We start from the raw sequence: 6,058 nt of genomic DNA on the forward strand, positions 1-6,058 counted from the left end.
CCATTCAAACACAGGGCTTCCTATACCACTCAGAAGAGGCTTTCCCGTCTTTCTTAGAAAAAGATATAAAATAGTTGACTTCTCAAGGTAATTGGAGGAATGACAGAGAAGCTGAGATGTCCCTTCTACCTGGGTGACCCAGCACAAGATGCACACTTAACCTGGGGACAGTGATGCTTAGCCAAAGTGGCTAAATCTCTGTGCAAATCCCATGAAGGGACCCTGGACATGGGTGAATGCCGAGAAAATGCTTTTTGTGTGGAGAAGCAGAAAGGATCTACCCTGGCCCTGAATGTTCCCCTGGGAGTATTGAATGCAACATGACAGGCAAAACTGTCAAGTGTCAGAGAGAAAGCATGGAGAAGATCTGTAGCCAAATAACTTGTGCTCAAACAAGAAGACGTGAATTTGAGTTCAAAGAGACAATGTGTGTGTGCTGCTATGGGGCATGGAGCAGAGAGGAGTGATGGCCAAGCTATACAGCTCTGAGCATACAAAGCCTAAGAGTCGCTTGCCAGGCATGGTGATTCGTGCCTGTCATGTTATCGTTTGGAATGCTGAAGCAGGAGGATTACCATGAGTTTGAGGCCAGAGCAGGCTTATAGTGCTACCCTGCCCCAAAGAACAACCAAAACTTCTTTTGTTGATCACCACTCCCCAAAGTGCTGTCAAGAGACACATTGCACACTGAGTGGTCTTAAGTGCACACCTCACTGTGGATGGTATTAGGGGCACAGCTGCTTAAGAACTTTCTTCAGGGTTTGAGGTACAGGCGAGTAGCAGGGGAACAGGGAGAAGCACGGGGTCGAGTTCAAGGAGGATCTTTGGATACTTGGTTAGGACTCAGCATCCCTAAGGTGAGTTTCAAAACTCAGAGAGCCCTGCTAGGCTTTCCACCTACAGGTCCTGAGCAAGAACTTTCTGAGGGGTCAGAGAGATGGTTCAGTGGTTAAGAGAACTGGTCTCTCCTCTAAAGAAGCCGGGTTCAGTTTCCAGCACCCTTGCGGCAGCTCACAACTGCCTTAAAATTAAATAATATAATATACAAAAATCTTTCTGTAACTTCCCAAATAAGGCATTTGAAACCTCATCTTCCTGCTTTGAGTGCAACAGTGGTGTGTATGTGTGTGTGTGTGTGTGTGTGTGTGTGTGTGTGTGTGTGTATACATGCTTACATGCCTGAGTGCAAGAAGAGTCAGAGACCAGAGGTCAACACTGATTTCTTCTCTCTCTACATTGGGAAGAGCGGGGGGGGGGGGGGGTAGCAGTGGAGATTGAACCTAGAACCTTCTATATGCTAAGTGTCCTGCTTAGTCTTTTTGTCAGCTTTACTTGAACTAGATTCATTTGGGAAGAGAAAACACTAATTGTGGAAGTGGTCCACCAGATTTGCATGTGGACAAGCCAGGCAGTGGTGGTGGCACATGCCTTTATTCCCAGCACTGGAGAGGCAGAGGCAGGTGGATTTCTGAGTTCGAGACCAGCCTGGTCTACAGAGTGAGTTCCAGGACAGACAGGGCTACACAGAGAAAGCCTGTCTTGAAAACAAACAAACAAACAAACAAACAAACAAACAAATAGAAATATTTGCCTGTGGGCAAGCCTGTGAGACATTTTCTTAATTAATGATGGATGTGGGAGGTGCCGTCTCTGTACACATGGTTCTGAGTTGTATAAGAAAGCAGGCTCATAGCATTTGGAATACAGGTCTCTCTTAGCTTGAGGCTAGCCTGCTCTACACAGAGAGTTCCAGGACAGCCAGGATTGTATAGACAGATCAGATCTGTCTAAACTCTGTGTGTGTGTGTGTGTGTGTGTGTGTGTGTGTGTGTGTGTGTGTGTTAGAGAGATGGCTCAGTGGTTAAGAGCATTTGTTACTCTTACAGAGGACCCAGGTTTGATTTCCAGTACCCAGAAGATGGCTTTCAACTACCTGCAACCCCAGTTTCAAGGAGTGCATCAGACATAGACATGGTGCACATATATGCATGTAGGCAAAATATTCACATATAAAATAAAACAAATCTTTTAAAATGAAGTAAAAAAAATCTTTTTGAAAGACAGAAAGCAGGCTGAGCAAGGCATGAGGAGTCAGTCATTAAGTAGCACCCCTCCATGGTGGCTTTTTCTTTAGTTCCTCCTTAGTGTGGTGGTTTGAATAAAAATGGCCCCCGTAGGTCCATAGGGAGTGACACTAACAGGAGGTGTAGCTTTGTTGGAGGAAGTGCGTCACTAGGAGGTGGGCTTTGAGGTCGCAGATGCTCAAGCCTGGCCAGTGTGTCACTGTCACTTCCTGCTGCCTGTGGAATTCAGAAGTAGAACTCTCGGCTCCTTCTCCAGCACCTGCATGCCACCATGCTTCCCACCATGACCATAACTGACTAAACCTCTGAGACTGTAAGCCAGCCCCAATTAAATGTTTTCCATTATAAGAGTTGTTGTGGTTATGGTGTCTCTTCACAGCAATAAAACTAAGACACTTAGCTACCCTGATCATGGATTGGAACCTAGTTGCCAAATGAGCCCTTTCCTCCCAAAGTTAGTTTGGGTCATGGTGTTTTATCACAGCAATTAGAAACCTAAGACACTAATCCAGCCCTCTACCACTGCTAGATCCCCAGACCTGCCCACCATATTTTCTGAGATAGTTCTCGCACTAAAACTGGAGCTCATTTCTTTAGCTATCCTGGAGAGTGAGACCTTGGGACCCACCTCTATGCATCCCCAGTTCTGTACTTACAGGTAGGTCATAGCTGCAGATGCCTCACCCAGTTTTTTATGTGGATGCTGAAGATCTGAACTGAACTCAGGTCCTCAATGTTATTGTGAGCTCTGAAAACCAAACCCAAGGCGTCCTGCATGCTAAGTAAGCCTTGTCAACTGAGTGACATCCTCACCTTGGTCCTTATTTTCCTTCTCTTTCTCTTCTCTGTCAAGCCTTCTCATACCTCTCCTCAGGATGAGGGTCCCTGTGCATTCTTACAGGTAGACAACATCTTGGGCTCTCGAGGCTGGATCCCTTCCCACCGCCAGGGCAATCCTTTCATTTTCTGATGCAGTTCATGCCTTATATGACCTCTGAGTTGACCTGTGTGGTAAGGTCCCAGCTATTCATCTAGCAATCACAGTTCAAAGAGACAGTACCTATGCAGGCTGAGCAGGTCATATTGCAGCAACTGTGATCAGAAGTCCTTGGTTCTCCCTCCCTCCTACCTTCCTCCTAAACATAGCTTCCATACTTCCTACAGCCCCAGGCTTTGGCTACACCTCTTCCTCCTAGTAAATAGAAGTTAAGGGAGAGGGCTGGAGGCATGGCTCACTGGGTAAGAACACTGACTGCTCTTTGAGAGTTCCTGACTGAGTTAAATTCCCAGCGACCACATGGTGGCTCACAACCATCTGTAATGGGATCGAATGCCCTCTTCTGGTCTGTCTAAAGACAGCTACAGTATACTCATATACATAAAATAAGTGAATCTTTAGAAGAAGAAGAAGAAGAAGAAGAAGAAGAAGAAGAAGAAGAAGAAGTAGTAGTAGTAGTAGTAGTAGTAGTAGTAGTAGTTGTAGTTAGGAGAGAGCAGTGATGAGGACAAATTCCTACACTCACCCCAAGAGATCAAGTCAAATACTCAAATGGGCCCACTCAGCTAGAGTTCACACTGGGCCTGTGGGGACCTCACTTACAGTACCAGTCCCTCACTTGCAGCACCAGTCAGGCCAGATCTGTGGCAGGAAGAGGAAGATGGTTTTGCACAAAAGAAACCAGAAATCTCCAGTTTCTCTGTACACTCGAAAGGAATGCAACTTCAAAACAACCATTTAATTCTCCCATCTGTTCTACTTCCTCGTTACTGGAGTTTTTAGGGTCAAAGCTGGGCTTGGCCACTGGGCCTAAATATATCAATTAAAGAGACAGTAATAAACCGGGCAGTGGTAGTGCATGCCTTTAATCCCAGCACTTAGGAGGCAGAGGCAGGTGGATTTCTGAGTTTGAGGCCAGCCTGGTCTACAGAGTGAGTTCCAGGACAGCCAAGGCTACACAGAGAAACCCTGTCTTGAAAAACAAAACAAAACAAACAAACAAACAAATCATAAGTAAAGCAGACCAGTGATCCCTCACCTCCACAGAACTTGGAATGCCCAAAATTCACCTGGAAAGCATACCTGCCCAAGGACCAGCAAAGTTCCTGGAATGCTGGGAGTTGTAGTTCTTGGAAAATAATAACGCCTCATGGGAAAATAGAGTGATCTTTAGGTTTGTTGTCATAAAAAGACCCCTGCAAAACATGTCTTGGGGCCATTGTGCTGGGAAATCCTAGGGAGTGGTTCTGATCATTGTCCATCTCTTGGTCAATATTTAATAAATTTTGCTTTTCAGGTTAGAGAGATAGTTCAGAGGTTAAGAGCACTGTCTGCTCTTCCAAGGGTCCTGAGTTCAATTCCCAGCAACTGCTTGGTGGCTCACAACCATCTATAATCTGGTGCCCTCTTCTGCCCTGTAGGCAGACTGCTGTATACATAATAAATAAGTAAATCTAAAAAAAAAAAGAAAAAAAAAAGTGTGCTTTAAATGTGTCCCAAAATGATGGTTAGCAAACTGACTTGATATTTAGGTTCAAACTGTGGTCTGAGAAATTGTCATAACGCCAGGGCTTCAGAAGTTCACTTTGGTTCCCTTATGCCATGGGGTAGCTAGTCTATATCAACTTGGCACAGGGTAAAGTCATTGAAGAGAAGGGAGCCTCGACTGTAGGCAGGCAATCCTGTAGAGAGCTTTTGTAATTAGTGATTGAAGGGGAGGGTTCCCTTCAGAAACAGGAAGAGCAAACCTTGCAGGTTACGGGTTCTATTTGCAGTTAAGGTGGTTAAGACTAAGTTCCTGTTTGTCCTGTGTTGATTCCTTGCAAGTTAAGGTTTCCATTTGTAAAGAAGAGTAAGTTTCTGTTTCTTCGCTCTGGTGAAACCTGCTTACAACCCCATTCGCAGGAGTAAACCTAGCCTTTGTTCCCTCCCTTTCATTATCTTTCTAAAAAACGTATAACAGCCAACCCTCCTGCCCCTGTGAACCCTCTCTCCCATTAAAGGGACTTCAAGAGGCCAGAAGGGGCTGCTCTCTCAAATCCCAACTTAGGGTAAGACAGCTGGCCAGCCGGCCAGTCCTGAGTGCATCCAAAATGCAACTTGCTTTAACTGGACAACCTTAGATTTGGTCTTTTCTCCTTGTGATTCTCAAGTTTAGCATGGGCCCAGCTTGTGGGTGATGCCACCCGTGGTGGGATGATTGTCCCAGGTTTTATACAAAAGCAAGCTGATTAGACCCTGAGGTCTAATCAAGCCAGTAAGCAGTGCTCCTCCAAGGCCTCTGCATCAGCTGCCTCCTCCAGTTCCCGCCCTGCCTGAGTTCCTTCAGGATGAACAGTGTTGTGGAAGTGTAAGCCAGACAAACCGGCGCCTCCTCAGCTTGCTTTTGGTCATGGTATTTCCTCACAGCAATAGGAACCCTGACTAAGACAGCCCAAAATGGGATTCCTCACAATTCTTGCAAGGTTTTTGGGTGTTTTCTTTTTTTGTGTGTGTGTTTTGTTTTGTTGTATTTGTTTTTTGTTTTGTTGTTTTAAAACAAGGTCTATTGTAACCCTGGTGTGGTGGGATTCTCTAGACAAGGCTGGCCTGGAACTCTGAGATCCACCTGCTTCTGCCTCTTGAGCTGGGACCAATGTCTGTGGTATTAACCCGGCCAGAATTCTTAATTCTTTGGAGCACATTGTTTCAATAATATTTCAAGTGCCTGTACCTCTTATAGTATCTTCTTATATATATTATCTTCTGCCAGGATAATTATTCCCTTCTTTTTTCTACTGGGTCCATCTCAGCCTACTCTGGCTTACAAAAGAAATACTACCTTGTCCCTAGGTATCCTTAGGGCCAGGTGGTGGTAGAGCATGCCTTTAATCTCAGAGGCAGAAGCCTGTAAATCTCTGTGAGTTTAAGGCCAGCCTGGTGTAAAGATTGAGTTCCAGGACTGTCAGGGCTATATAGAGAAACCCTGTCTCAAAAA

The sequence above is a fragment of the Mus musculus genome, chromosome 7 (genome assembly GCF_000001635.26).
Source record: "Mus musculus strain C57BL/6J chromosome 7, GRCm38.p6 C57BL/6J".
Classification (NCBI taxonomy): Eukaryota; Metazoa; Chordata; class Mammalia; order Rodentia; family Muridae; genus Mus; species Mus musculus.